The following is an 11,498-nucleotide window of genomic DNA, read 5'->3' on the forward strand; positions in this document are numbered from 1 at the left end:
CCGGGCAGAATGAGCCCCCCTGGAGAGTCCCCTGCCCAGCGTTTTCCCCTCACCTCGAAACCGCACGTAAATAACCTCCTGCTGCCTGCACTGCAAACATCCCCCCGCGCTGCCGCGGTTGGCGGGCGAGGCCCGGACGCAGAGCCAGCCCGCAAGGCCGCTCGTCTGCCCGCTCATCCCAGCCTTGAGATAGGCTTGCGCGGAGATGAGAGGATGAGTGTAGTTCTGTCTCCCACTGGGCTGCCCACTTGGCTGCCCAGACCATCACCGTGGACCTCCCAGAGCAGCGCTTCCCCTGGGGAGAGGTAGTCTTGGGGGGCTGACGAGGGCGCAAACTGCGCGCGCGGGGGGAGAGGGGGCGGCCGCCGGTCTCTCCGCGGGGCCTGTCGCCTGGCCGGCCGCGGCGGGTGAGTGATGAGGGCAGAGAAGGGCGCCCATAAATCGCGGGTGTCAGGGCGAAAAACTCTCTTTATTGTCTGCGTGATGGATGGGCCCGGGGACGAGACACCAAATACTTCGTATCGCCTTTAAATGGGAACACATTTTCCGCGGCCATAATTCATGTTTTTTAAATAGAAAGTTTGAAATGTTGCCTATATTTCACCGGCCCTGACATATTTATGAATCGCTCCCTGCATGCAAATATCATTATTTAAAGCGCCGGGGAGAGCTCAGGGGAGGGGAGGAGGCGCGGCCCCCGGGGCGTGGGGGTGGTGAACCGGGGAGAAGCGAATGGATGGGGGGGTGCACACCAACGCCCTAAAGTGCGGACAATGAGGCGCAGAGGAAAGCCGTATCCGGAAGCCCAGCGCCCTGGGGGGCTCCCCCACCGCCGCTGGATCCCTCACAGCAGCTCGGGGAAGTTTGCGCGGCTTGGGATCCCTCCCCCTGCCGGGAGCCCAGGGGGCATTTTGAGTCCGTCTCCGAGGCTCTGATCCTAGCCACCTTTTCCAGAAGGAAGTTTAAAAAAAAATACTTTAACAAACGCAAATAATAACAACCAAAGTGTTTCATGTTCGTTGCCATTGCTTCGGTTTTTATTGATCTTCATTCCGCAAACCTGAGACTGCGCACCCGGGCGGGGCGACTGTCAGACCCCAGTCACCTCGGGGAGCGGGTGGGGGAATAACCGTCCGGTGCCGCGGCCTCGACCCGCCCCCACCCAACCAGCTCATCACTTCTGAGACACAACAGAGCCTGCGCAAGACGCGGGGACACGAATGATACGGCCCCCAAGCTCTAGGGGCTTCAGTCCCGCCCTCTCTGTCACCCCGGTGCTGTGTAGGGCTCCTGGGGTCTGCGTCCGCCCTCCCCGAGCCCCACAATCAATACAATCGCTCTGATTTAAAAAAAAAAAAAAAGCTGGGCACGTGCTGTCAGCTCTCCCCTGCCCGTCCAGCCTGGGAGGGACCCACACCTGCACCCTCTCTAGCCGAGTCTTTACCTGTGCGGTTCCCCGCGGCGCCTGCGGCCGCGCCGGTAACGCAGGAATGGAAGGGAGGGCGGGGGAGTGAGAGGGACAGAACGTACCACCCGGGACAGCCAGATACACAGCCCCGGGGGCCTCCTCTTCGGACTGGTGGTGGGGCCCCGGCCCTACACGCCCTAGGAGCCGAACTGCGCTGGGCAGACCGGGTCGGGGGAAGGGCGAGGGGAATCAGCCTCCGGTGGGCGGGGCGGGCCCAGCGGCACTTCCGCCGGGGGCGGGGCCGCGGGCTGCAGTGCCGGTCCCACCCCTCCGCGTCGCCGGCCCGCCCCCGGCTCGCCGGGCTCCACCCCCCCGGCTGGGCAGCGGGTGTCGCGGCGCGATGCAGCGCCTTGGCGCACAACCCGAGACTCACAGGACAGTGGACAGGTCCTTTCCCCTGCCTAAGGTTGTATCTAAGGATTTTTAAATCAAAGGACTACAAGCACATACCCTGGCCCAAACTCTCAGGTAAAACTTTGTCAAACTTTGGTCTTTTGGTAGTTCCTAGACCTGACTGGGTCAGGGGTTCTCGAACATTCTCTGGTATCTGAAACCAGTCATACCTCAGACAGCAGGGAAAACATTTTCGTGCCCATAGGGTCCCACCTGTCTTTCAGGAAGGTTAAAGACAAAAGCTAACTCTGTTAGAACGTTTGTTTTCTGTCGGACACTAATTAACATTAACTCTGAGGTAAGTACCACGAATAGCCGTTTTATAGATAAAGAAATTGAGGCATGGAGAGAAGAAATTGGCCTTGCCTCGGGGCATCTCATCCGTATCCTCATCCCTTCTTTCCATCAGACCCCCAGCAAGTCAACTCATCACCCTAGAGGAATCTTGCTGGGCTTTTACTTACCTTGTGGGGGAGTGTGTGCTGCCTTGTTAACTGCACCCACCTGCATCTGAGGCCTTGCTGAGCAGGAGGGGCCCACCCAGAGGAGGAGAAAGGAATAAATAAAGTGGGCTCAGCTCAACTCCTGGACAGCTCCCAGTCTGATGGGGAAACTGGACCTTTGAGCTCCCCTGCTTGTTTCTCTTCTAGCTCTTCAGCAGCCAGAGTGATCTTTAAAAATTGTTTTAAAAGGCAGACTAGGTTTCTCCTGTCTCCTACTGCCCCTCATTCTGAGCTTTTGCCACCCGTGGCTGCATTTTGGTTACTCAGAGGTGCCATACAGCATCTCACCTCAGGACCTTGCTAAGGCTTTCTCTTCCATCTAGAGTGAACTTCTGCCCTCCTCTTCACCTGGCTCACTGCACTCACCACATGGGATTTTCTGATGAGAGGCTCTCCTCTTCACTGGATGGTAACTTGACAGGGCAGGGACTGGAGCTGTCCTTTCAAGAAATGAATGAAGAAAAGGGCACTAATTTGTACCATCAGCTGTGCTGAATGAACGATAACTTTGGGGATTCACTTCACTTTTGGGGGTTACCAGTAAGCATTCTTTGTTGTCTCATATCTTGGGGTGTTTTTTCATTTTAATAAGGGAGATAGCACAAACACGGAAAAATAATGACTATTCTGAGTCTTTATATTGTAAATATAAACAAGTCAATGATCAAGGAGGTTGGGGAAGAAAATATACCAATATCTATGGTTTTCTAGTTATTTATTTTGGTTTTCAAAGTGCATGATGTGTTGGTTGACACAGTTTAATGGAGACATTCCTCCCCCATCACTGCTTCTCCCACCCTCCATGCCTGTATGTCCTAAGGCTCTAGCCTGGGCTCCTTTTTCTCATTTCACATATTATTGGTATGTGTTATTAGCCCTGTATTATTAGTCTGTTATTATCTTCTGGCTGAGCTGCTACAGCACAAACCTTCTAATTATTCTGTGTATCCTTGGCCTCTCTTGCCCCTAATGTATTATACATCCTCCTACCAGCTTAATTTTCTTGCTCCCATCATTCCTTTGCCCCCAAATCTTCAGTGACTCTCCACTGTCCACATGTAACACTTGACACTTTGTAATTTAGTTCTAAACTTTTAAACAGCTTTGATTAAGTTGCATTTCAAAGTTATAAATGAAATCTATGTTCACTTCAACCAGCAAAGCTCTCAAAGATATGTAAAGAAAAACATGATCTCACTCATCTCCTCTCCATTTCCCACTCTGTCTCCTGAGATATGCAGTGTTAACAGCCTGGGGTGTAACTTCTGTCCCTGCACCATGCTCGGCTTGCTCATATAAATTACACTCAAATGTATGGGGCTCTTATGTTATTGCTTGTTTATACAAAAATGATTATACTAGAGTTGTCTGCAATTTGTTCATTCTTTCTCAGTAAAAAATGAGTCTATAGATAGAGAGCTAATTTATTCCTTTAGCTGCATAGTACAAATCTTTGACTTATGATGGAGTTAGCTGATAAACCCATCCTAGCTTTCTGGGTAGTTCAGCTGGTGAAGTTGAACATAGCATCCAGTTGAAATGCATTTAATATATCTTAATCTACTAACCTAGTAGTTGGTGGATTACCAACTACAATCTACCAACATAGTTCAGCCTAGCCTACCTTAAACATGGTCAGAAGACTTTTGTAAGTCTACAGTTGGGCAAAATCACCTAATACGGGTCTATTTTATAATAGAGTGTTGAACATCTCATGTAGTTTATTGAATACTGTACTGAAAGTGAAAAGAAATAAAGGTTGTACAGGTACAGAATAGTTGTATCAGGTGTTTCCCGTTGTGATCGTGGGGCTGACCGGGAGTGGCAGCTCACTGCTGCTATTCAGCATCAGGAAGCTATCATAGTGCGTATCAGTAAGCCCAGGAAAAAATTGAAACTGAAAATTCAAAGTATAGTTTCTACTGTTTGCCTGTCACTGTCATATCACTGTAAAGTTGAAAAAAATCTTAAGTCAAACTGTTGAAGTCAAGGATCCCCTGTATTCCACAGAGTGGATATACCTCACTTAATCAGCCACTTCCCTGCTGATGGTCATATAGGTTGTTAACAGAATTTTTCCTCTAATATATTTTTTGTGTCTATATCCTTGAAATCAATTATTTTACTTCTGTAGGATAGATTATCAAAAGTACAGCTGTCTACACTCCAGTCAAGTCTAATGTTCTCTCTGCATGCTCTGTGTTTTTCAGCTTCTCTGTCCTTTATTCCTGGAAGGCCCTTGTTCCCTGTGCTCATGTGTCCAACTTCTGATCCTAAAATGCCCAAATCTGATACCAGAGTTTAGTTAAGTTATCTAATATCCACCTCCTTCCTTCTTCCTCAGCTTAACATTGTAGCAGTGTGCCTGGGCTAGGCAGTGGTGCAAAATTGGTGGGAGCCAATCATGACAATCTTGTTTTCATTTTGTCTGATGATTCTTACAGCCAGGGATGGTCATGTGACGCAGTCTGGGCAAATGACGCACAAGTAAAAGTAAGGCAGTGGCAAAGTAGGAGGGGGAGCTTTGGAAAACATTGTTTTCTTGATTAAAGGAAATGATGCAGTTGTTCTGACCCTTCCCTTTCCTTTCTTTCTCCTTTCTTCCTTCCGTGGGCTTGGATACAATATCTAGAACCATAGCAGCCATCTTTGACCATGAGGAAAAGTTTAAGAGACTAGCAGAGAGAGACTTAATCCTGATGTCTCTGGGACACAACAATTTCTAGGAATCACCTGGCTCCAAAAAACTTTTGTTATATTAGAAAAATAAAATCACTATTTGTTTAAGCCAATGAAATTTTTTTAAAAAATATTTGCAGCCAGGCATATCATTTACCTGTCCCATCTGACTAACCTTATTTCCATTTGGTGTTACCACCACTGGGGGCTTCCCAGGTGGGACTGGTGGTAAAGAACCTGTCTGCCAATGCAGGAGACTTCAGAGATGTGGGTTCAATCCCTGGGTTGGGAAGATCCTCTGGAGGAGGGCACAACAGCCCACTCCAGTATTCTTGCCTGGAGAATCCCATGAACAGAGGAGCCTGGCAGGCTACAGTCCTTGGGGTTGTGAAGAGTCAGACACGACACGACTGAAGCAACTTAGCACAGCACAGCAGTACCGCTGTTGGAATGTCACACAGTGGGCCAAAACAGTTTGAGAAGCCTGTTAGACACTTGGCTTCAAAGGTTCTTGAAGTATGGGTTTCCAAAGTCACTTGGGAGTGAAGTTTGGTCACACCCCTCACCCTTAGTGTTATCTCCTTTTTATGCCTAGCATCTGAATCCTGCTTCCTGCTTGTTGGAATAAAGGACCTGTTTCCAACTACAGAAGCTGAAGTGGTCGCATCCTCCTTCTCCCTGTCCCTGGCAGCTGAGGCTCCTCAAGAGGTGAGCGGAGGTTTAGGGTGGATTATAAACCCTTCTCAGCAGCAGCATTGAACCCAGTGCAATGGCATTAGCCATCTAGGGAGGCAGTGAAGCAACGGGCCAGTTGCTGCTGTGTCCACTGTGATGGTGGCGGCTGCTCAGGCAGTGTCTAATCAGACTGTTGCAGTAGTATGATCAGTGGCATTCTCTGTTTCCGAGCCCCTGTTTCTACCATTTCCCAAGTCTGAGTTTCTAGACCTTTTACTGATTTTCTAAGCTTCCTGATATCCTTTTGATAGGTTTCTTTTCTTGCTTAAATTAGCTAGAGCCAGTTTATATCACTCACAATCAATAATATATGTTGGTTTGCCCTAGCCTGGCTCTTGGATGGCTTCTAAACAGATCTGATGGTGACTACTTCTTTTCTCTCTTTCCATCTGTTTTAAATTGAAGTATAGTTGGTTTATAATGGTGTGTTATGTTAATTTCTGCTGTACAGCTAAATCACTCAGTTATTCACATACATACATTACTATTTAAAATATTCTTTTTCCATTTTGGTTTATCCCAGGAGATTGGCTATAGTTCCTTGTGCTGTACAGTAGGATCTTGTTTATCCATTCTGAATGTAACAGTTTGTATCTGCTAATCCCATACTCCCAGTCCATCCCTCTCCCTCCCCTCCTCCTCCTTGGCAACCAAGTCTATTCTCTATTTTTGTGATTGTTTCATAGATAAATTCATTTATGTCATATTTTAGATTCCATATCTAAGTGACATCATGTAATATTTGTCTTTCTGTCCCTGACTTTACTTAGTATGATAATCTCTAGTTGTACCTATGTTGCTGCAAATGATTTAATTCCATTCTTTTTTATGGCCAAGTAGTATTCCATTGTGTGTGTGTGTGTGTGTGTGTGTGTATGTATACATATTTATGAAATATTCTTTATTCATCTATCCTGTGATGGATATTTTGTTTTTTTCAGTGCTTTGGCTATTGTGACTAGTGCTGCTGTGAGCCTAGAAATGTATGTGTTTTTGTTTGTTTTGTTTTTTGCAAAAAAACTCCGCACTTTATTTCAACCTTTATCCAAAAATGTAACAAATGTTAAAAATGTGTAGTCCTGAGCTTTAGATGCTGACCTCCGACCTCATAGGCAAGTGAGGAGAGAGACGCTAGAAGTTCAGAGTTCCTCCCATTCCTGGAGAAAAGGGAAGCCCAGGTGAGGTACATGATTAGAATACCAAGGCCCTATGGAGAATGGGACCCCCTCTCTTCTAGCACCAGACCAAGGCCCCACCCACCCCACCCCACCCCACCACCAGCCATCCTCTTCAATGGAGAAGTCACACAATTCTTGAAACTTGTACAGGAACGTGGTGTGTGGTGCATGTGGCCGGCAGCTAGCTCACCAGAGAGGGTTAGAGCCTGCCCCTCTGCTTCGCAGCAGGCAGGATGGGGCATAACTCAGCTCCCTCCTCCTCACTCCCCTCCTCTTTGCTCTCTTCCTCAGGAAGATCATTGCTTGTAGTGACAGTCTGGTGCCGCCCAGTGATCCGCACGGGGCCAGAACCTGCCATCAGGCAGAAGGTTATGGGTGGTTGGAGCTGGAAGTCATCCACACTGAACATAGGCTGGCAGGACGACTTGAGGTTGGCCACAGGGACTTTGATCTCCTCGTGGTCATGGTTCTGCACTATGGCTTCTACCACATGATTCTCTCAGTGAGGCAGAGCATGGTCAAAGCCAGCAGGAGCTCTGTATCATCCTCTTCTGCCTTGAAGCTGAAAGAGCAGGTGTGGCCCGAGAGCTCACAGCCAAAAACAATCCGTAGTGACTGGACCAGGACTCAGAGACCCTCGTCTCCCCCGACCCCCCAACCCAGACCCGACTCTCCTGACTCAAAAACACCAGGGCAGCAGCAGCGCCAATGGCCTTGCTGCAAGAGCTGTCTTTTTAAATTATTGTTTAGTCCAGATATATGTCCAGAGTGGGATTTCTGGGGCATATGAAGTTCTATTTTTAGTTTTTTGAGGAATCTCCACACTCTTTTTTTCATAGTGGCTGCACCAACTTAAATCCCCGTGACGGTGATTACTTCTTAGAGGTGCCCATGGGCTCCTTGGGTGATACTGGTGAGGACCCCAACACTAAGCGGTCTGACTGAATGTCTACAACCTTGCCAGGCAACAATTTCAACAGAAAAACTGGGAAGTTCAGTAATGAGAGTCAGTCAGGCCAGAATTGAGTGAGAAAACATAATGTTCAGATGATTTTATGAGATGCCTGCTTGGTCTTCTACACTGTCCTATGGAGCCTCACAGTGTTTCGTTATTTACCTCTTACCAAAGCCCAGTGAGAATAAAATGATTATCCCCTTCTGGTTTGAGAATGTGCAGAATTTCTCCCCTTCACTTCTAGTTTTCTCTCCCCACAAGCCTCAGTGGCACTCAATGAGTTTGATTAAAGTTTCTAAGGCATCAGAGATACTATCAAATCAACCACCTTAGGTGACAATCAACATTGTCACAATGAATGTCACAATGATTGTCACAAGAATGACAATCAATCATTCTTCTCAGCAGAGTTCAGTAGCCTAAGTGCCTAGCACTTCAGTGCTCAAAAGATGTTTGTGGAGTGCAATCAATGGCCCAGTGGGGGGAACACCTCTGGGCTATGTTTCCTTTGGCAAGTGGTGGCCTGAAACATTTGAGGTCTTGCGTTTGAGTACAGGGTAGACTCATGGAAGGTGGTGTTGTTCAGCCGCTCAGTTGTCTCCGACTTTTTTTGACCCCATGGACTGCAGCATGCCAGGTTTTCCTGTCCTCCACCATGTCCTGCAGCTTGCTCAAACTCATGTCCATTGAGTCGGTGATGCCCTCCAACCACCTAATCCTCTGTCGTCCCCTTCTCCTCCTACCTTCAATCTTTCCCAGCATCAGTCTTTTCTAATGAGTTGGCTCTTTGCATCAGGTGGCCAAAGTAGTGGAGCTTCAACTTCAGCATCAGTCCTTCTGATAAATATTCAGGATTGATTTCCTTTAAGATTGAGTGGTGTGATCTTCTTGCAGTCCAAGGGACTCTCAAGAGTCTTCTCCCAACACCACAGTTCAAAAGCATCAATTCTTTGGTGGTCAGCCTTCTTTATGGTCCAGTTTTCGTATCCATATGTGACTACTGGAAAAACCATGGCTTGTTAGGAGGTTTTCCCTCCATCCTTTCCCCAATCCCTGACTTTGGCCAGGATGCTTCATGTCTCAGGGCTCAGTGTTTCTTCTTTTTCTGTTTCTATTTCTAACTTTACTTCTTCTGTTTCTTCTCCCTTACCTTTATTATTTAAAAGCACAAATGATGTCACCCTACTTGTGTTCTCTGCAGGGTCTGCTGTATACATCAACAATATTCAGTAAATATTGGCTACATTAACACATCTTCAGAGCTTTTTCTTTCACTGTCCCCAACTTTGCTACTGAGCCTTCTTTCTACCACGGGGCTCTTCTGCCACATTCTCCAAGTTTTGCTTGTAGACTCAAAGGCCTTGCCATGTCTTCAGTTTCCCTGCCCTACTTCTTCAGAAGAAAAGGGAGCCTTTTTGCCATTTGCTGGTGGGGGACTGGCCTTTTCAGCAAGGATGGTGGGGTGTGGGGGTGAGAAGTGGAAGCAGTGGCCTGAGTAGCTGGCTGATGTGTGGAGACTTGTCCTCCACCAGGCTTGAGAGGTGGGGAAATTGGGGAGTCTGGTGGGGATTAGCTTTGCTGCATCATCAGCAGCATCTTCAGCCTCTTTCCCTTTCTAACTAGCCACCAAGTTGTGAAGATTGATTTTCCCTTTGACATGGGGGCTTCACAAGCACTTCTGGAATGAATGAATGAGCTATCTCTTGCAGAACTGAAGTGTGAAATGAGTCAGTAAACATGCCAGAAGGAGGCTGGAGGCTATGGAAACCGATGTAGATTGGCTCAAAATGTCATGAAAATGAAAAAGCCTTTCTAGGGAGAATGCTGGTCCCCCTGCCCCTAGGTGCTTCTGCTTCAGTCCGCCTCACCTTCATCTAGTAGCCTCCTGAAGTGTCTCCTCTCAGGCCCACTTCCCCAAAACTACTTTAATCAGACCTTCTGTTGCCTCAAGCCCTCCTGGGTGACCTGTGTTCTGCCAAAAAAAAAAAAAAAAAAAGAAAAAAGTTTCATATGCCTTAGCTCCTCCCCTTCCACCTTCTTACTGTGAGAGCATCTACTGCCCACGCAGACTGGCCATCCAGCCAGAGTGGGATCTTCTTCCTCATACCAGGACACCCTCCTCGGTCTCATCTTTGCTTCTGAGGCTCCGTTTTGTAGTATCCGGCTTCCCCTCCCCTACCTCCATCGGAGTAGATCATAGTGCTTGAGTGTGGTGGGTGCCCCGGGTCCAGCTGCTTGATTCCACACTGCCAGACTTCCTAGATGTGTGACTTGGGGCAGGGTTCTTAACCTCTCTGAGGTTTCAGTTTCCTCCTGTGCAAAATGGATATAATAATGGTACCTACCTCTTAAGTCACTGGGTAAATGAAATGCAACAATGCATTTGTGTGCCTGGCACACAGAAAGTGCTCAAAGTGGTTATTACTATTATCCCCCGGGTTCTTTCTTACCTCTGAATTCCTGGAGTACTGTCTGGGCCACTCATCTGGCACTTAATTGTCTACTAATTGATGATATCTTTTATAAGCTATTCATATCGTTTATCTTTTGTATGTGTGTGTTCAACTTCCCAATTAGATTTTAAGCTCCTCTAGGGCTGAACCAGATGGCTTCTTTTCTGGAAGCACAGAGTCTTAACCACTGGACCACCAGGGAAGTTCCACAAATGAATACTTACTAAAATGAGGGATAAAATATCCAGTGCTTGCATCAGTTTAGTTCAGTCGCTCAGTCGTGTCCGACTCATAACCATGATTTCCCTTACATCATCACAGTAATCTTATAAAGCACGCAGTGTTATTTTCATCTTCTAGATGAGGAAACCAAGGTTTGTAGAGAGAAAGTCGCTTGAGTTCCAAAGGTAAGAGCTCTTTCCTGCCTCACAGTGGCCTCCTTCAGCTTTCATAAATTCTGGCACTGGCTTCCTCTTATGCTCTGATGCCCAAACACGTCTCTCTGGTAGCCTAGGTCAGTATCTCCAACAGCTTTCTTTTCACATGCCCATTTTGAGAGAGTCTTTTGAGGTATTTCATGAAATGGAAAAAGCTGATTTATGAAAGAGCAGGGGCATACACACACCCATGGTTAATGTATGTTACCTAGGGACTTCCTTGGCTGTCCAGTTAAGGACAGTTAAGGCTCTACCCTTCCACTGCAGGGGGTGAGGGTTCAATCCCTGGTTTGGGAACTAAGATCCCACATGCTCTGTGGCCAAAAATAAGTAAATAAATAAAAATTTTAAAATGCATGTCATCTAGAAAGCAGGCTATAAGGTGTTTATGTGACCAACACGTTAGGGGGTGGAATTATGAGTGAGTTTAGCTTTCTTCTTACCTGCTTACTGTAGTTTCTACCGCAGACACTTATCACCGTTATGCTGTGCTGCGCTGAGTCACTCAGCTCTGTCTGACTCTTTGTGATCCCATGGACTGTAGCCCGCCAGGCTCCTCTGTCCATGGGGATTCTCCAGGCAAGAATACAGGAGTGTGTTGCCATGTCCTCCTCCAGGGAATCTTCCCAACCCAGGGATCGAACCCAGGTTTCCCACATTACAGGCAGATTCTTTACCGTCTGAACCATCAGGGAAG

At 47.4% G+C, this 11,498-nt stretch overlaps 1 pseudogene; it reads right to left on the bottom strand.

The window, feature by feature from the left end:
• Window positions 1–7,155: 7,155 nt before the first annotated feature.
• Window positions 7,156–10,109, bottom strand: LOC129656306 (nucleoplasmin-3-like; annotated as a pseudogene).
• Window positions 10,110–11,498: the final 1,389 nt, after the last annotated feature.

The sequence above is a fragment of the Bubalus kerabau genome, chromosome 1, assembly GCF_029407905.1.
Source record: "Bubalus kerabau isolate K-KA32 ecotype Philippines breed swamp buffalo chromosome 1, PCC_UOA_SB_1v2, whole genome shotgun sequence".
Lineage (NCBI taxonomy): Eukaryota > Metazoa > Chordata > Mammalia > Artiodactyla > Bovidae > Bubalus > Bubalus kerabau.